The 21617-nt window shown below is 37.0% G+C and overlaps 1 long non-coding RNA gene across 1 annotated transcript in view; it reads left to right on the forward strand.

Moving 5' to 3' along the window:
- The window catches only part of LOC131492590 (uncharacterized), a 181027-nt gene extending 159775 nt beyond the window's left edge, over positions 1-21252 (forward strand). Inside the window, exon 4 of the long non-coding RNA XR_009252152.1 lies at positions 20594-21252. This is a non-coding gene — a long non-coding RNA (uncharacterized LOC131492590). The remainder of the gene's footprint in view (positions 1-20593) is intronic.
- Positions 21253-21617: the final 365 nt, after the last annotated feature.

Here is a 21617-nt window from a genome sequence, read left to right on the forward strand (position 1 = left end):
ACAGAGCTCAATGCAGGGCTCAAACCCACGAACTGTGAAGTCATGACCTGAGCCAAAGTCTGACACTCAACCGACTGAGCCACCCAAGCACCCCCTTTCTTATGTCTCTTTACACAGGTACTATCTGCATGGACCACAGGCCTGGAAATGTTTTATTATTTTGTGCTTGTTTCTATATTTCCTAATATTTTGCAAAATGTTGCAATTTAGGATGTTATATTTAGCCCTCTCGTTCCTTAAGATAGTGCACATTGTACAGTGGTCATTCCGTGTATTCTTTGACCGCAAGACATACACACCAAGCCCCACAAGAAAGCAAACTGCCAGGATTTTTCTATATTCTAACTAGGAAATGGAGTGTCTTTTATTTTCTAAGCTCTATTTCCATTTCCTTTCTGACTGATTTTCAATCCATAGGATACTCCCAATTCCCGATACTATTTTCTGAGGCTATGGACTTAGTAAAAATCATGCTTCTCTGAACAGAGCTAATTTGATGTGCCTGGAGAGGCATGATTAACTGTGGAAGGCCCTGCTTTGTATTCAATTGGTTAATGAGTTTAGTTTTTCAAGGCAGAGGAATGGTACCAGCCAGCAAACTTTAGGAAGTGTACATATGCTTTTCTATTTGCTGGGTTCCACTGATTCTTCAGAATAGGAAGTTTTCCTGTAATTCTTCCTGTAGTCTCAAAGCAAATCAGCATTCCATAGCTCACTCATTGCAAATTGCCAATTTATCATTAAGTTCAAATACTTGTTCTGTGTTACTTTAAAAATGAATCCGAATCTTTGATGTGCCAACATTCCTATGCTTTTGAAGTGTCTAGAAACTTGATAACATGTTTTCTGTAACTCTTAACACTATTTCTAGAGTACAGTGTGGTATTGGCACCCATAGCCATTTAACATTTTAGGACTTTGTAGCTAATTGAGGGAAGGAGATTTTTGCAAGGAAATACCTTTGCAAGGAAATACCCAGAAAAGACATCACGCATCAGAAGATAAATAAGGTTTGGCTGAAAGCACTCCATACAACTAACTGTTAATGGAAAAGTTAGAAGCAAAACTACTGAACTGATCTCTTAAAGCAGGTTTCTAAGTTACAAAATATAAATGATTAACACTATGTGAAATAATAGAGTTCTGTTGTATGGATGTGGTCAGAACTCAAACCATGCACTAATATGGATTTTGCAGAAACTTTAGATTTTTTTTCAAAACTGTCAACTGTGTTCCTTTCTAATTGTTTTTTTTTTTTTTACTGTTTATTTTTGAGACAGAGAGAGAGAGCATGAGCAGGGGAAGAGGCAGAGAGAGAGGGAGACATGGAATCCGAAGCAGGCTTCAGGCTCCGAGCTGTCAGCACAGAGCTTGACACGGGGCTTGATTAAACTCCCGACCTGTGAGATCATGACCTGAACTGAAGTCAGACACTTAACCGACCAAGTCTCCCAGGCCCTCCTCAACTGTGTTCCTTTCTATTGTGCACATGGGCGCTACCAGATCACTCACAGTTGATGGAAATGTCTCCTACCAGACAAGCCATAGATTGAGCCCCAGCCAGGGACGATATGAGGGTTCTAACTCTGCCCAGAGCCCAGGCAATTCTCCACCTGCCAGTTAACCAGCTTATTCACAGAAATGAAATATTTAGACAAAATGGCATGAAGTCTACTTATTTTCTAATCCAAAGAATCCATAGCATTTCAAAAATAAGTGAATATTCCTGCCTGAAGAAAATTCTTTCTCATTTTTCCCCTTCCCCCTCTGCTAAATGAATGGAGAGTACAGATCTGAGCAACTACAAGGCATCCTTATGTTTAATCCATTTAAAAAGCCTTAACATTTAGCAGAATTATCCTGATGGATTGCTTCTTTACATTTTTAATAAGTTATTGATAGCAAATTAAATATCAACAAGTCAGGTCTTTTCCACTGCAGGTGGGAAAACGAAATGGGAGAGTATCGATTTTCTAGAAGACTTAAAGGAAATCTTATGTGCCTTGATCTCCTCCACTTCTGAGTTCTCTGACAGTTTTCTAAGGACACAAAGAATTCATAGTCTCACTGAAAAGGAGGTCCACTGTGTGCTCCTGAAATCACAACTTTAATAAAAGAGTTCAGAAAATCAGCCATTGGTAGAGAGTATGTCTCCCAGCTGCCCAGGAAGGGGGAGCAAAAGATCACGTGTGTCTCCAGCTGTTACAGAGTTTGATGCAAGGGAGCCCCTTCTGACACGCTCATTGTGAGAGCCCAAAGCCTGGCCATTTTGTGGCACAAAGCACAGTAACACAGTTTTGCATTCTTTCCATGCTCAAACTCAGAGGCTGAGGGGATAATTCAGAATCACCTTGTGTCACAAGGTTGTAGCAGGAAGATTCTTAGAGATAATTTTGGTCCATTTGTATCAAATAGAGAATTGGAATGTCTAGGTGTTAGGAGACTATCCCATGGCCATACATTTAGGGAATGTTGAGACCAGTGGCAATATGCTTGTCTCCCCAGTGAGGGTCCTTCACAATGCCCTGTGCTTTCCTTGTCCCAGGAGGTAGTCTCGTGTGTTTTAAGGGAAGAGTCTATTACAACAATGCTTGTCTTCCAAAGTTGCTCACTTCCTTGAGTCAGGCACCTGGAGATCCCAGGTCAGGGATCTTGGAGGTAAGAGTTGACTTAGCTTTAGAGTAGATTCAAGACCTTCACATCTCACACTTACCTGGTTTGTACCAATGATAGCCATAGAGTCTTTGCCTCAAGGTATTCCCTGTAATGCCAGAGGAATCAGGATTAGGGTTCTCTCTAACATATCACTTCCTTGTACGCAAGTCTTCACCAAATCCCTTCGCCTACTGAACAAAGCAGCAAATGTCACAAGCCGATTTTTATTTTTTATTGTTTTAAGCTAATTTTTAAGGTCTTCTGGTCTAAAAGTCCTCTCCAACTACTTTCTTAAATGAACCCTATTTTAATGAATTGGTTGTTGTACCACATCTCACTGTAACTTCCACGTTCTCCTCTCTGAAAATCCAATAAAGCAGCAAGAATATATAGTGAAAATAGACACATGGGCAGAGAGAGGAAGAGAGATGAGAGACAGAGAGAGACAGAGACAGACACACAGATGGAGAGCACTGAAGGATGCTATGAAACTGTGAGAAGACGTTTATATTCCCCTAAACAAAGAGCCTGGTAGATATGAATGCTTCCTATTCCTCTTATCGTTGTGAATTTGCCTTGAATTTCTACTGTATATTTTCTTTTTTTTTTTAAGTGTATTAATTTTGAGTGCGCACGCGTGAAAGAGAGAAAGAGAACAAGCAGGGGAGGGGCAGAGAGAGAGGGAGACAGAGAATCCTAAGCAGGCTCCACACTGTCAGCACAGAGACCAACGTGGGGCTCAAACTCATAAACGGTGAGATCATGAGCTGAGCCAAAACCAAGAGTCTACGCTTCACCCACTGAGCCACCCAGGTGCCCCACTACCGTACATTTTCTGAAAGATGTAAAAATGAACACAGAAATGTTATCCCCAATATGCTAAAACTACCAAATATAAAATTGCTGAGATATAAGAGCCCCGAGTAGGTAAACAAAATAAGTAGATGTTCACTTTTACAATGAATAAATCACTGAACCCTCAATTAAAGTTATTACCCAGAGAAAAAATTTGTGATGGCATGCCTCGGTTTTGTTTTTTTTTTTTAATTTATGGTACAAACGACACACAGATTTATTTTTGCATAAGTAATAGATTATTTGGCACCAAGTAAACTGAATATTAAATCAAGTATAACATATCATATATATATGAAAAAAATATATATTTTGTTGTGAAAATAACATTGAATTCAGTATCTCCCTCTTCAAACTATAAACAACAGCACCAACACTATTCCAATTACTGCTATATTCTTATTATTCCTTATATTATTAATATTATTAACAATTAACAACGGTGTAAAGACTCATGCTATGAGAAATATACCACCGTAATTCTCTCCTAGGTGGGATAAAAGTTCCTTGCATTAATTTTGATAATCTTAGAGGCTTGTAGTATTTAATATCAAAGTTTTGAGAGAAGTAAGAAAGAGAAATTTTCTTATTAAACTTTTAATTAGACACTTTCAGACACATATGAGAATTAAGGAATGCTTTAAGCTTAAAACATTGTTTCATGTACTTCATGGAGAAAAGAGAGAAATAATAGCCTCCAAAAATAGCCAATACATAGCAGTTCACTGATTAACTTACAATGTTTCTTGTGTTCCATTTTTTATTTATCCAATGGTGGGAATCACCACAACCTTGAGGTGCTATATTATGATTATAGCAGCTGAACATTGCTGGGTCCACCATGCATTTTTTCCGATTGTCTTCAAACAGCTTCCCAGAAAAGAACAAAGAAAACCTAGTGAAATGTCTGACAGATGGGAACACAGATGCGAAGCCAAGTCACAGAGGAGTCAAGATTTCAGTGGAGATGAATTTGGGTTCTGCTCCCGGGGATAGAGATTAAACCACTCAATCACGGCACTGAGTGCCCAGAAAAAAGAATCAGATTAATTTTAGGTCCACAGAGATGAAGATAAAAATTCAGAATCTACTAAATAGACAGCATAGAATCAATAAAGAAATAAGATGTAAATTTAATGTGCTGAATGCTCCAAATACCTAGCTATTAAATTAAAATTTGTTTGGATTGGAAGATATACAAAATATTTTTGTATAATTGTTCTCAAAGGAAATTAAATGTTCAAAACACTTTTGTTCCAATAAAATTTCTTAATTATTTTCTACTTCACTACTTGTGAAGTGTCTCCTCCATTTACATGTTCAATAATGTATAGGAGAAAATGATAGGAGTTATATCAGCATCTACACCAAGGCTCTTTCAATATCAAATTGAAACAAGTGTTGATTTTTATCATTTAATAGTAAGTGAACAATTTCTTTTCATGTGAAGAAAATCTCTTAAACTTTTCTTTCTTTTCCTCTTCTCCCCTTCCCTCCCCTTCTTTCCCTTCCCCTCCCCTCCTTTCCCCTCCCCTCCCCTCCTCTTCCCTCCTGTTCTCTGTCTGTCTCTCTCTCTCCCTCCCCTCTTCCTTCCTTCCTTCCTTCCTTCCTTCCTTCCTTCCTTCCTTCCTTCCTTCCTTCCTTTATTTTTATAAAATAATGCCAGGAGTAAAATATACTTGAAGTATTTAATTCATGACTAGATTTATCATCTCTTGGTATTTCAACCCAATGAAATATATACTTGGTAATAAATATATGTTGACCCTACAATTTTTGAGTACCTATTTTTTTATTTTTTAATGTTTATTTATTTTTGAGAGAGAGAGAGAGAGAGCCCGTGAGCAAGGGAGGGGCAGAGAGAGAGAGAGAGGGAGACAGTTGAACCAAAGTAGGCTCTGCACTGTCAGTGCAAAGCTAGACATGGGGCTGGAACCCAGGAACCATGAGATCATGATCTGAGCTGAAGTCAGACACTCAACCGACTGAGCCACCCATGCACCCCAAGTACCTATTTTAAATTATGTGCAGAAAGTGGAGCCCTACAATGCTTTCATTTAATTACATTTAATAATCTCAAGCCATAGATGGAGAAATCTCTGGTTTCCTTCAAGTCTTAAAATTTAATTCTAGTCAAAATACAACATGAACAAATATAATCTCTGAATAAACAAGCTCATTCCAAGTGCCTATCACAGTACCTGCTGTGAGGTACCTGCTCAGGGTATATGCTCAACGGTACCAATTGAAACGTAATTATTGCCTAGGAATGAGGCAAAGATGGAGAAGGATGGGAAATTAGGAAAATACTAGTTACAAAGATGTATGAATTTGTGTGCACATTGATTAATATGCCAGTAGGTAAAGCATTTCAGACAACTGTCTAAAGCCAGAAGAGATAGGAAACTGTATTTCCTTTTTACAGTTGGGGAGCAAGGAGGTGAATCTTAAGTCTCATAAAAGGACAGAGTAGTACTCAGGTCTTAGGAACCATAAACTCATGCTTAGCTAATAGACATCGCTTTATATGTTATGTGCATGTGTGTGTGTGTGTGTGTGTGTGTGTGTGTGTGCATCTGCGGTTGTAAAAGTTTTTGTGCATACAATTTCCTGATACAATTAATTTAATATTTATATGCCTATGTTGTCCTAATCATAGAGATAGCTTCCCAAGAACTTTTATTTACTACTTGGGTTTTTAACAAATTCTTATTATAAATTTCCACTCTCTGCCTTGCTTATATATTACTCAACTTCTCAGAGGGGGGAAAAAAGGTTATTCTTTAGCTGTGAGCTTAGGATTGCTTCTTTTTCCAGGACTCAGAAGAACTGCTGGCTGCACTAAATCCCTCTAAATAAGTATTTTATACTGAGTCACAAATAAATAATGCTGTAATTTTTTTTTTTAATTTGAGAAAGAAAGCACATGAAAAGTTGGGGGGAGGGGCGGAGGGAGGGAGAGAATCTCAGTCAGGCTCCACACTCAGTGCAGAGCCTGATGTGGGGCTCAATTCCATGACCCTATGATCATGGCCTGAGCTGAAGTCAAGAGTTGGAGGCTCGACTGAGCCATCCAGATGCCCCTGTAAAATTTCTTAAATCCTGTATAACTGTTTCGAGAGTCATGTTAGCATAATGCACACTCTACAAGTGTGTCTGTTCTTCGTTGTTCTTTGCTGAGATATAAATGGACCCCAGGCACAGAGCAAAAGCTGTCTCCTCCACACACGCCTCTCATATTAGCAAAACCCAGTTCCCCTCCCTGCCGCCATGTTTTCAGGACTGGAGGAGTCACTTCTCTTCTCTTTAATTTATGTAAACTAGAGTTAAACATTGCAGAAAAATCTTAGAAAGGCATTCTGTGACACAAGACAAAATTGAGATGGGTATTGTGGAGAACCATGAGGGATAGAAACCTAACACAAATATATATTGATTCTGCTAATGTGCTGAGCATTATCTAGTGTTTCCAATTCATCAGTATACAAAGTAATTCTAGTTCATGCTGTGCACTTGCCTCCTTTAGAAACTTTGTTATTAGACAACACACGGCATCAAATCAAATGAGACTTAGAAGAATCATAGATCTAACCACTACCAAATTTTACCATTAACGCAAAGGATACAGGCAATTGCAAGAAACAGGAATAAATGTGGAGAAGTCTAAGACCAGCAATGTGAGATCCCTCTCTTCTTCCCTTACCACTTGCTCTATTTAAAAGTTAACATGTGAGGGTCTAATGGGGCATCAGGGCATCACTTGCACAAAGTGAGCCCCTTTGGTATCGGCCATCTCCTTTTAATATTCCATTAACCTAGTTTGACTGTACATTCTGCTGAAAGTATTTCATAGACAAGCATTCTCTCATGGATTCTCCCTGGTCTAGTGGTAGAAATACCAACAGTGTCCTATCATTCACCTCTTTGTAAGGGGATTTGACCCCTTCATCTGTTTTTCTCTTTCCCAGGCATTCCCTGTAAAGGAGAAATACACTGTAGACCTTCCACTAACACTTTTCTTTCCAACCATAAAACAATTTCTTACTGCTCAAAAGTTTGAGCTATTCAAATGTTTTATTGTAAAATAATGATATGTGTATAGCCATTTTGAAAATTGCAAAAATCATTGGAAGATAAAAAGTGAAAAAAATTCCACTTGTACATCTAGGGATAACTGGTTTATGTATGTCCAATAAAGCTTGTGTGTGTGTGTGTGTGTGTGTGTGTGTGTGTGTGCATGTGGGTGTAAATTTGCTTTTTACTTATCCTTTTATTATAAGAGTTTTTCATGACATCAAACTTTCATTGCATGGTGTTCCAATGTATAAATCTTGTATCTACTATCATTTTTTTCTGTCAAGATTGAATTGGTTTCCAATATAACTTGTTTATGCTAATGTAGTACTATACTGAAGATTTTTAATCATATATCTTTGGGTACATCTGATTATTTTATTTGAAAATTCCTATATGAAATATTCACAGTGAATGGGTTTTAATTAAATATTATGGAATGTTCACATAAATTTACACCACCACAAGAGTATGCTGGTGCCATTGCACTATAACCATCTTATAATTGTATATTATTTTTATTTATTTTTAAGTTTTTATTCGAATTCTAGTTAGTTAACATATAGCGTCATATTGGTTCCCAAAGTAGAATTTAGTGATTCATCACTTACATGTAACATCCCATGGGATGTAACATCCCATGGGAGTGCTCATCCCAACAGGTGCCCTCCTTAAAGCCCATAACCCATTTAGCCCATCCCCCGACACACCTGCTTTCCAGCAACCCTCAGTTTGTCCTCTGTATTTAAGAGTCTCTTATGGTTTGCCTCCCTCTCTGTTTTTATGTTATTTTATTTTTCTTTCCCTTCCCCTATGTTCATCTGTTTTGTTTTTTTAAATTCTACCTAATGAGTGAAATTGTATTTTTCAGACTGACTTATTTCACTTAGCATAGTATACCCTAGGCCCATCTACTTTGTTGTAAATGGCAAGATTTCATTCTTTTTGATTGCTGAGTAATATTTTGTTATACACACACACACACACACACACACACACACACACACACCACATCTTCTTTATCCACTCATCAGTTGGTGGACATTTGGGCTGTTTCTATAATTTGGCTCTTTTAGATAGTGCTTCTATAAACACCGGGGTGCATGTGCCCCTTCAAATCAGTATTTTTGTATCCTTTGGGTAAATACCTTGTAGTGCAATTGCTGAGTCATAGTGTAGTTCTATTTGTCACATTTTGAGGAATCTCCATATTGTTTTCCAGAGTGGCTGCACCAGTTTGCATTCCCACCAATAGTGTAAGAGGGTTCCCCTTTCTCTGCATCCTCATCAACACCTGTTGTTTCTTGTGCTATTAATTTTAGCTTTTCTGACAGGTGTAAGGTGGTATCTCATCATGGTTTTTATTTGTATTTATTTCTCTGATGATGAGTGATGTTGACCCTTGGAAAAATGTCTATTCATGTTTTCTGCCCATTTCTTAACTGGATTTGTATATTATTTTTTAAAAATATCTAAGCACTAGAGTGTTAATATTATACTATTTTCCATTTATTTGATTAGTAGTATGGTAAAGTATTTTAAATGCATATTTTTATTGTTATGTCTAAAGAGTGTGGATGATTATTTTATTCATGGCTTTTCCTAAATGTTCCTTAAAGAAGCTCCACCAATTATATACCAATATGGAGGAACACCTCATTTTTAAGAATAAATATTGAATTGTAATAAGTAATACTTCATAATATTAAATGTCTTTAAAGTAGGACATTTTATAATTTTATACATCATTGTATCCAATAATATATAGTGTATTTATATATCATAAATTATATTTATGTAAGAGTTATGAATATATTGTACATTGTATTATGTATTTTATATAAATAAAATGTTGAATATTATAAATATATAAATATAAAATATTTTACAGAAAATTAAATGAAGTAGGTACACAAATGATATGTTTACATTATATATTTCATAGTTTATAAGTATTATTAATTTTATATGATATATACTACATAAAATATATTGCATTATAAACATTTTTCAAGTATTTGTTAACTCATTCAGTTGTTGTTTAGTTGATCCATGGTTGTTTTTTTTAATGTATTTTTGAATTTTCCTATAAATATATATAATTATACTTATAAGTATAAATAGTTAATAAATATAAATTATGAATAAGTATAAATAAGTATAATATATACTTATTTCCCATGAATTTCTTCTTTAAAATCATTCCAATTCAAATAGCTGGTAAACATTGATTTTCTTTGAGTTGTAGCATTGATTTACTCTTCATAACGTTGGTAATTCTTTGGAAATGATTTGACTGGTGTTAGCTAGAGAATATTTTCCCAATGTCATTGTAATATACACATTAATGATGTTGTTATTACAGCACTATTCAAAACAGGCTGGCTATCACTGCTACAAAATATCCTCTTATTATAGTCTTATGTTTGTTCCTGGGATTTTTCCTATTCCCTTTCACTATCTATGTGTGCAGGAGCTCCACAGCATGGATAATTGTGACTTAATAAAATTTTCAAAATGTAGTGTTAAATATTGTTATTTATTTTCCAAACTTTCTAATCTATTCCTAAGTCTTTGTCGAGGAAACCTAGAATAACTTGGTCATGTTTCTTTTCTCATTTATTTATTTATTTATTTAATTTATTTATAGAAAGAGAGAGAGAGCAGGGGAGGGGTAGAGAGAAAGACAATCCCAAGCAGGCTCCATGCTCAGTGCAAAGCCCAACACGACTGTCAATCCCACCAACTGTGAGAACATGACACGAGCCGAAATCCAGAGTTGGTTGCATAACTGACTGAGCCACCCAGGTGCCCCCATCACATTTCTTCTTATTCCCACCACCATTAAGATTTTGTTTGAACTCCTGTTAAATTTCTGAGTTGGAGGGGCGCCTGGGTGGCTCAGTCGGTTGAGTGTCCGACTTCGGCTCAGGTCACGATCTCGCGGCCCGTGAGTTCGAGCCCCGCGTCGGGCTCTGGGCTGATGGCTCGGAGCCTGGAGCCTGTTTCCGATTCTGTGTCTCCCTCTCTCTCTGCCCCTCCCCCGTTCATGCTCTGTCTCTCTCTGTCCCAAAAATAAATAAACGTTAAAAAAAAAATTTTAAAAAAAAATTTCTGAGTTGGAGATGAAAAATTACAAATAGAAAACAATGTCTGTTGACTCTGATTGGGGTCAGATTTCATCTTGAAAGTAAAGCTATTTTCCTGCCAGAAGGAAGAGTTGGATAATAATCAGGAGGGTATGAAACAATGTAGATATGAAGTCATAAGTTATTTTCCCCAAGCAAGCTAAAAGTGCTTTTCCTAACTCTCATTTGCAAGCTAGGGCAGAGGGAGGAGTTCGGATTCACTGTTTGATAAAGTCTGCATTCTAGATCAAACTCCTCTCCTTCTGGTGTGGGATGAGTAATGAATAAGAAAGAATCTTTCCAGGAATCCCCGGGTCGATCATGTGTGTGCACATGTGTGAAGGGAAAGGAGACGGCCATTAACCAGCCGGCATCTAACTCTGGATGATGTGGTTAGTATGCCTTTCTTCATACCACTGTCTCAGAAAGATACTGGATCCCAGAAGGGAGAAATAACCTCTTTCAAGTAGAGACTCGATAGCCCTTTGCTGAAGAGTCATGTACATTTCAAAAAAAAATTAGACAAAAATTAAGGATAATGCATTTTAAATTTTAAATAAGGAATGATTTATTTACTGAGTATAATCATAAAATAAAAGACTAGTTTTTTTCTATGTCAAAGTAAAAAAAAAAAAGCCTTGTTTATTTACATGCTTTAGAAAGTGAAGGTATTTTTCACACATATAACAGACACATTATTGTCCTAAAATATATTTTAGAGCTACCACAAAGCAATAAATTAATAATATGGGCAAAAATACAAAATCCACAGGAAAGTCAACAAGAATACTCGTAAACATATGAAAACATGGTCAACCTCAGTAATGATTAGGAAAATCGAAATTACTGACAAATTAAATCGTTGTTTTTACATTCTGGTTTATGAAATGAAAACGTGTGATAGGGCTAAGTGTTGGCAGGCTCTGTAGGCTGCCAGAAATCATTGTATGTGTCTGGAAGGAGTTTACCCTCTCTACCTTGGAGGTATGACCATATCTAGAATTATAAAAGATAAAAACCACACATACATATACTAAGAGATAGCCACAGCAGTGTTCATAACAGCATTGTTAATAATTGTAAAGATTATTTTAAAAATCGAGATTCTGGGGCACCTGGGTGGCTCAGTCGGTTGGGCATCCAACTTCGGCTCAGGTCATGATCTCGCGGTCCGTGAGTTCGAGCCCCGAGTCAGGCTCTGTGCTGACAGCTCAGACCCTGGAGCCTGTTTCGGATTCTGTGTCTCTGACCTTCCCCCATTCATGCTCTGTCTCTCTCTGTCTCAAAAATGAATAAACGTTAAAAAACAATTTTAAAGTCGAGATTCCATCAATTGGCAACTGGATAAAAAGTTGTACATTCCTAAAGGAGAGAAGTCGTAAGGGGCAAACGAATGAACTAGAGCTACCCCTTTAACATGCATGACTCCTACAAACACACTTTGGAAAAGAAAAAAAAATGAGATTGCATGTAATATTCTTTATACAAGAATAAAATGGAAAAAGTAACGTTCCAAGATAAGAGTATTGTGATACACTTTTGGGTAAAAGTTCTTAGTTCACCTAAATGTATATTCCATAGTGGTTACTTGCCAGGGAGGTAATGGGAGGCAGTGGGAAAGGGAATATACAAAGAACATATTTTTGTAGTGGAATATTGTTATTCTTAAGTTCTAGAACTTGTTATATAGTTAGTTTTCCTGACGACCTGGAATCTTCTGCTCCCATAACATTCTCCTCAGGATCAATTCACACCACTTGGCCCTGTTAAAGTGAAGTCATTGGGGTATAACCTCCTGTGTGTTTCTCAAGGGAACGGCAGTGTCATTGTGTCCACTTTCACGCTAGCCAACATTCTGAGAGACTGAAAAGTTGAATGACACAGTGCTTGAAAAGTCGTTTCCATTCCCAAAACCTCTGCTACTTGTCCTCAGTGTCTCCATTCCCCCAAATCCTAGAAAAATCCTTCCCTGCTTATTTCAAAGCACTTCCGTTAGAAGCTCTCTTCTCTACCAGTTAGTAAAAATAAACCTTCCTTTCCTTCAGGTTTCCTTGTCTAAAACGACTCTTTTTAATTTTTATCATTTTTTTAATGTTTGTTTATTTTTGAGAGAAAGAGAGAGAGAGAGACAGAGTGCAAGAGGGCGAGGGGCAGAGAGAGGGGGAGACATAGAATCCAAGGCAGGCTCCAGACTCTGAGCTGTCAGCAGAGAGCCTGATGTAGGGCTCAAACTTAACAACTGTGAGATCATGACCTGAGGTGAAGTTGGATGCTCAACCAACTGAACCACCCCAGTCACCCTTGAAACAACAATTTATGCATCTTTTTTTGTATCTTAATTATTTCATAGCAAATAAATAGAATTTTTTAACTAAAACAGTCAGTTAGGAGCACCTGGGTGGCTCAGTCCAGTTAGTGTCAGTCTGTTGATTTTGGCTCAGGTCATGATCTCACAGTTCATGAGTCTGAGCCCCACTTGGGGCTCTGTGTGGAAAGTGCAGAGCCTGCTTGGGATTCTCTTTATGTCCCCTTCTTTCTCTCTGCCCCTCCCCCACCTGTCTCAATAAAAGGATAAACATTTTAATTAATTAATTAATAAAAGAATCAGTTAGTATTTCCTTCAGGTGCAATTCCTTGTGGAGGGTGTTAATCAAGGATAGATCATAATTTCTTGCGCCTTGCTTGCCTTCACCTTTCCCAAAAGTTCCTCCTCTCCTCTCCTCCAGGCAGCCATCTTGGTATCTCTCCCTCCCACAGCAAACCATCACTACCTTCTCCAACTTTGATTCTAGGCCGCAGAAAGCTTTCCATCTATGACTCTGATACGGAGGCTGCAGATGTTTTCCCTGAGGCTTGGACTTGGGTAGATGCTCTAGTGGCTACAAATTCCTATTGCTTTCCTAGGGGGACAGGCTTCTCTTCCCATTTCCTTGTTCACCCCCCACCAGATGTTTTGTGTGGTGTAGTAGCAGTGGCAGAGTATTGCAGAAGAGACAGCCTGGGGCCAATTTCTGGAGCCTGGCAACGTGGGTGTGGGGAAGATACTTAATCCTTGCTAACCCAAGTGTCTGCTGCAGACATGCAACTGACGATGCCAGTATGCAAGTGAGAACATGCATTAATGCCCATACAGTGTTCACTTTGTCACTAGATTTAGTTCTGAAAACATCTCATACAGGGCTTTTCCCTGCATTTTATTGTTGACTTCTTTCAGCACTGGATGAAACATATTGAAGTGTGAAATGGTCAATTATAAGTGGATAAAAAAATCGCTTAGATAAAATATTGTTAAACTGTGTGGCTGCCTTCTTTATCTCAAGGCAAGGCGTATAGGAATGCAATGATTTGGCACTTTGGGAAGATGATTTTATGAACAAATTCACAGTTGCCAAGACCAAAAGACCTCATAAGTCAATTTCATGCTGAGTTGTTTAAAACCATTTTCACATCAAACATGTCATAACTTTCCTACTTTGCAAATACCTTGCAAAGTTTGAATTTCTGTGAGGTAGACCTTGCATGATTTATTTCTTCTTTAATCCCTTTGGGGAATTAATTTAACCTGTGGAAATACTCTCAAACATTCACACTGATGAAAATAGATTCAGGAAGGGATATCAAGAATATAATTTTAAATGTCTTTCAATAAATAACCCTAAAACTTGAAATATATATCACACTTTGAGGCATATCCTGTGTTTGCCGAAATATCATTTATGAAATCTATGATTCCTGCATTGACCGAGGGCTTCACTAAGTATCTTGTTTGAGATTCTCTAGCCAATGGAAGTATTAAGAAGTGCCTTTCTCATTCCTTTTAATAGGAATATAATATATTCCTACTATATAGGAAATAGTTCTGGAGTATTTCATTCCTTTTAGGTCATAGCAGATCTGAATTTATGACAGTGTGAGCTGGTATTTCCTGGGACATCTGCTCTGCAATTAGAATTTTGTTTGGGGTTAGCTTTACCCAAGATTGAGAAGCAAATGAACTTTCTTTTCATAAATCTGCTATTCATTCTTCAAGTATTAATCTGTCAACCTTAACATATCCTCAGTTAGTAATCTTTGTGAAGTTTAGTGGCCAGCAGATCTAAGAGTGTAAAAACTCAATGCAAACCATAGCTATCATCTCTTTGATGTTTCAACAGAGATTTGTGAGCAAGCAGCAGTAGCAAAGAGAATTACCTTCCCCATGTGTTGGCCAGTACGCCTAACCTCCAAAGTCCTGGTTCTATTACCATGGCTGGCAGAGACACAGTGAAGACTATTGTAGTTCACAGATGGACATGAGAACCAGAGGGTGGAAGAGACGGGGGGGAAAGGAACACAGAAATAGAGGACACAGAAGCAGAGACAAAGACAGAAAATGACCAGATAGAGAGAAAGAGAGAGGACACACAGTCAGAACTGGAACTGTCTGTGAGATAAGCAGAAAAGATATTAGCCATTAATTATGCTCATGGCCCTTAGCACATTGTCCATCACCTAGAATTTTCCCGTGTCTGTGAGATAAGCAGAAAAGATATTAGCCATTAATTATGCTCATGGCCCTTAGCACAGTGTCCATCACCTAGAATTTTCTCGAAGTGAAGCCTAGAGCAAGATAAGAAGAACCCTACTGATCCTTTTTCTTAGCTGTCAAGGAAGGTGATGATTGTTTACATACTAAGATGTTGAGTAATCTCAGTACTCTGCATTTAAATACGGTGATTTCAAGTACACTAACAAACTTGCGCTGAAATGTCTGAAATATTGGAAAGAAAATAATTTTTTTTTTGAAAAATACATTCACTTCGATTGAAAATAAAATCCAGTTCTGAATGTTTTATCATTTAGTCACCTGGGATCATTTCTGATTTTCAACCGGCAGCCAGGGTATTCCACTTCCGTTAACTTGTCACCGAGAGAACGACTTCTGCAAATATTGTGGCAAACTGTGTGTATTTGCATGTTTGCTGTGTCTTTGCACGTGGGCAAATAGGGTTTGGAAAAGTGAAAAAGAACATTTTGTCATTTTTTCCCTCTATCATTTGTTTGCATAGGAAAAAAAAAGGAAATATGTAAGACTGACCTCCCTGAAAGTCTGAAATTGTCTCCCTGGAAATTACCTTTGCATTTTAAACAGTTGCTTATGCCTTGGTGACTTAACCTTTCTTCAGCTCAGAAAAAAAAAATGTTGAAATGTAAAAAAACTAGAGCTTGGTTTATGAAATTCAGAAAATTTTACTTAAAAACAGTATTTTAGAGTTAATTCAATAATTTGAAAAAGTAAAGAAAACCTTGAATTGAGGTCTGACTTTCCTTTTTGTTCTGTTTTTAGAAGTATGTCTACCATTTGTCATTCTTTGTTTATAAGCAAATTCGGTATCTTTAATAAACTACGAATTTGTCCAACCACAAAGTTAACTTTGCACTGATTAAGATCATTCTGGCGTCACAAGTGTATGGAAATTTTAAAATTGAAGAGTTATACTGTCAAACTCCATAGGGCTTCTAGATCAACGGAAAGGTGATATGTTTTCAGATAGCTAATTGGGTCAATTTGGATAATGTACATCTCTATATCAAGTAATTTGGCCAAGGGATTAGAAATGTCAATGAATATGCAGTTCTGGATCTATGGGTAGAATTAATAGACCCATATACTATGGAATAAAGTGTTGGAAGAAAGGTTTTAGCAAAGAAAAATGTATTGCTGCTCTCAAGATAAGGTACATAGATACTAGATCGCAGATACAGCAAATATTGTAACAAAGGCATTGCTGCAAATCTTTTTCCTGGCTTATCCATTTATTCTTGCTAAAATCAGCAATATATATATTGTATATTTATATATTTAATAAATATACATGTATTTATCTATTATTTATATTATATATATTTATATTTATATATTTAATAAATATATGTATATTTATTATATATATATGTATACATTTATCACATTTCTTTGTTTGCTGTGACATGAGGGTGAGAAATGCTTGCCAGAAATATCACAGCAACAAGTTCACCTGTGTCTCTCCCACTTTGATCCAACCTGTCTCCATTTGCCCTAGGAGGAACACGATTCTGAAATACAGTACCAAATACATAAGCAGTCGATGGAAAACCAGCACTGCTGAAGAGGAACCAAAATGAATGAATGGCAAATCTTCTTTTGACATTTCTATCACCTTTCTGCCTTCGTTAATATTCCTCTTCCTCAGCATGAGATGATACATAGGAATGTCAACAACTTGCCATGTATTTCCATCTCCAAATATGTGCCTTTCATCAATCTGCTGCTTACAATCCAACTGACTTGAGATCTACATCCCAAGAAATGGATAATTTATCATAAAAATGAAGAAGGGAAATAATTCAAAGACTTCAGGTCCAGTGATTAATCTTTGAACGGGAGAGGTCTTTGTTAAATTCTGTGCCTAGGAGTGGGCTGGGGGTAGCCTGAGGCAGGCTGCAGCTCTGAATCAAATCCCTCACCCCCACCTCACCCCTGCCAGAATAGCACTCATTAAATTTGTTATATACTTTGACTTTTGGGCCATACTTTCTAAAGTTTGACCTTCTAGGAGGTTCCTAGTGAAACCCCTTAAGTATGGCAATTTCTGCTGTATTCTCTCTTTACTAAACCTTTTTAGACTGTAGGGGAAGAAAACCTATGGTGGATAGGTCTGAAGCTGGCTTCAGGCTCTGAGCCATCAGCACAGAGAGGATGGGTTTGTTATCTTGTTTTACTCACTGATGGATACCCAACACTTAACACAATAGATACAGTAGGTCCTCAGTAAAATTTTATTGAATGACTATTTAGAGAAAAAAGGTCAAGCAGTGGTAAGTGCCACGCAGATAATTTGAATGGGATGATATGATACTGAATTGGACAGTGCTTGTATATCATCATTAGTGGACATCTTTTTGATGAGATAATGTATTGATTAAGATCTCATGACAAGGCTCTCAAAGCATTTATTACTTTAAAGTGAATTTCCCTTAAGATTTTAAGAAAAAATCATGTTTTATAGATAGCCATGCATCCCACCTATAAAGGTCTGCCTTTTATACATTTTACTACTACAGAAAATAAAAATAAGCAATATTGTTTTCAAGCCCTTAAATATAAGAGGACTTTAAATATTTACATTTAGAGAAACTTAAGGAATTTAAGGAACAGGGAAATAGAGGTTTCCTATGTACTACTCAAGGAAGAACTAATGCTGGCAGGATTTGATGTTTTTCTTCCCTTCAACGACTTTTTAAAAACTCTTTAATGTAGATGTTTTTACTGCCTATATTTCTATAATTTAGCTATATCTTTCTAAAAGCTGCCTTACTCACATTTGTAATTTCTTTGTTCTTGTCCATAACATTTCTATCGCAAATGCTCATTCTGGAAATTTGTGTCCTGCTTACCATTGAGGTCCTGCTTACCTGCTTACCAATTGTGTCCTGCTTACCTTCATATGCAGAGGTCTGATTTTGCATCTAAACTTTTCTGTCAATTGAAAAGTCGAAGATTGACTTGTCTAGGTAGGATTATAACAAGCATCACACTTATTGTAAAACTAATCTCTTTGGAGGCACATGAGACGACATCATGGCTATGAAAGAGACAAGACCATCTGCTTTATTCACTGAATTGATGTAACAACCCCAGAAATGTTCTATGGACTCAGTCCTGAATTCCACCAACACCATTATCTTGTTTCTGTTTGGCACAGACACCTTTATGGTTGACATTTAGATAGCATTCTCAAAAACTAGATATAAGTGTCAAATAATTATTTAAACCTATCGTGGATTTAGTTTCCATAAGTGTTCCTAAATCTTTATTTCAAGTTTGCCATATGTGTGTAATGTTAAAACCCCAATGACTAATAGATAAGGCGTGTATATCAAATGTTAATATCCAATGTGCAAATAGTGCCTCTTTTTTTTCTCTCTGTAAGCCTACCTATTTTGAGCTTTGAGAAGTTTTCTCTCCAGGGGTGCCTGGGTGGCTCAGTCAGTTGAATGGCGGACTTTGGCTCAGGTCATGATCTCACAGTTGGTGAGTTTGAGCCCCGCATTGGGCTCTGTGCTGACAGTGGGGTGTCTGCTTGGGATTCTCTCTCTCTCCCGTCTCTCTCAGTCACTACCCTACTCGTGCTTTCTCTCTCTCTCTCTCAAAACAAACAAACAAACAAAAACAAACAAAAAACTTTTAAAAACAAAAAGAAGTTCTCTTTGTTTAAAACAATGGACACTTTTCATGTACTTGGTTCTACTCTAAATGCTTAAGCATAGTAATGCATTTAATGGTCATAAACAATCCAAGGGAGATATAATGTTACCCTTATGTTGCAAATGGGGAAGGAAGCACAAAGAGATGAAAAAACATGACTAAGGGTGTCAAACTGGGAAGTGGGCAGAGGCAGGGGCTATAATCTTCAGCACTGGCATTCTTTTATTATAGTATCTTAGAACTGGCTTAAAATAATCTATATCCACCTTATCCATTCTCTTGAATCATATCTTCCACCATTTTAAAAATGTTTCTGGCTAAAGAATTCTGATTTTTATTTTGACTCACTTTATGTGGAAGCTTCTCCGTGGAAATTTATCATTTCATCTTTATCATTTTCTGAACTTTATCTGTGTCCATTTTTTCATTTTTTGTGTAAGAGAAATAGGTCTAGATTGAAGATATATAGAGTCATGAACATGGATGGGAAAATACTACCTGTTGAAATTTTTATATAAAAACTAATATTGTGGCTCCTGGGGGGCTCAGTCAGTTAAGTGTCTGACTCTTGATTTCAGCTCAGGACATGATCTCATGGTTGATGAGATCGAGCCCTGCATCAGGGTCTGTGCTGACAATGCAGAGCCTGCTTCAGATTCTCTCTCTCTCCTCTCTCTTTGCCCCTGCCCCGTTGGCACTCTCTCTCTTTCAAAATAAATAAATAAACACTTGCATCGGTCTTATTTCTTATAAAAACTCTTCTTTTCCCAGTTGGCTCATTTTTGTGATCTTTATCACCCTTATTTATTTATCATCCAACTCAATCATCTCCGAACTTCCTCCATGAGAGAAGTTTAAATAAAGCAATAAGTTTGGATGCATAAGTAGCTAATTGACATTTCTACAGCTCCATAATGGTGCAAACATTTTAACGTGTATTTCAGTCTTGTTTCACTTAACCCTGTGAAGTCTCTGGATAGATAGTGTTATCTCAGTTTGCAGAACACAATGGTGGGTCAGACTGTTTAAATGACATAATGTTCTATAGTTATTAGAAGGGTGGAATTAGAACACAAGCCCAAACACCGTATCACAACAACACGTCTCTTCATGTTTCTTTCTTACCAACTAATGATGCATCAGAAAACTATATTGTTGCATAATGCTAGAAAATAGATGCTCATTTGAGTTTATGTACTTCACCCCCTTGAAGTGGTGGTTAGATACATAGAGAAAACACATGGAAATAGTTTCCGGGTAGAAGGTTCTTTGCAATCAGCTAATCCAAACATACCACTTCGCAGATAAAAATACACACACACACACACACACACACACACACACACACACATACACCCCCACACCAACCACTCTGATGATTCAGAAGAGTATATATTTTTAAGTGACACAATTTGGCAAAGGCCACACAGTTTTTTTTCCCAAAGAAGAGAGATAATTAATATTCATTGAAAGAACAAATGAGGGAAGATATTCCTTAGGACTCTAAGATGTTTCTGAAGTACATTTAACACCTAGAGAAGAGTCTGGGTTGACAAAGCCACAGCAGGTCTCTTTAAGTGGCTTACCAATCAAGAAGTGTATTTTTATTTTTATTTATTTATTTGTTTGTTTATTTATTTATTTATTTTTTTAGGAAGTGTACCTTTTAAAGTGGAGTCAGCTTATCACTGAAATGTCAACAACAGGGGTCTGGTGGCCACATCTAGTCTTACAGGTAAGAACCAATCCTGCAGTTTCGTCTCAAACACCTCTGGAGCTTGAAACATGTTCATCTGGATGAATGGCCTGAGAAAGAGTTAACTTTTATTAGTGAAAGTGACCAGGACAGGCTTACCCTGATGTGACCTCACAGTGCCAACTCCTCATAAACCTTCTAATCTTAATGCTGTGAGCTTTCCACTGCTACAGAAATTATCTTTTTGTTTTAATTATTAAATTGACTTCAAGACTTGAAGACTAAGTTCATATACACAGATATGTGCTTAGAGATATTTATCTCCAAAGGATATGATAATGAGTGTTTACAAGCCATTCATTATAAATTCTGGAACCACAAAGAACAGTGGAGAAAAAGCTTTCAGTGGGCAGTTGTAGTTAGTTTATCATGAACATTCTGGCTTAGGTGTGCAACTTGAGAGCAGGTTAGGGTAAACTGAGCAAGATCTAGAAGGCTCTGGGCAACTAGACACATTTGGTGCCAGAAATGAGAAAAGGGATATGGTCACAAGGAAAAGATCTTGAAGCAATAGGTGACATCCTGTTTCATCTAGCTCAGCTATGACTTTATGTATATTTTTGACCCTGGTAAATATGTGCTACGTAAAATTATATAAGTTAAAAATGCGTGTTTTTCATTATTTGTGAGTAATGCAGAAAGTCAATAACCATAGTCATTTGTAATTTTCCTGAGTTGAGATTTAAATCCAAGTGGTTGGGCATGGGACTGAGACATGAAGAGTCACTTAAGAGAAATCCAGGCAGCCGTCACATTCTCATGTCAGGGAGGTCACTATTTCCCTTAATCATCTTGTCAGCAGTAATTCTTCTGAAATGGTATTTAGACAGTAGTCAAGGTTTAAAAAGAAGGATTCTTAGTTGGAACAAAGAAGCTCGAGATCTGTTAAAAAGAAAATGTGCTTTTTTTTAATCTTATTTTT

This window comes from Neofelis nebulosa, chromosome 13, assembly GCF_028018385.1.
Source record: "Neofelis nebulosa isolate mNeoNeb1 chromosome 13, mNeoNeb1.pri, whole genome shotgun sequence".
NCBI lineage: Eukaryota > Metazoa > Chordata > Mammalia > Carnivora > Felidae > Neofelis > Neofelis nebulosa.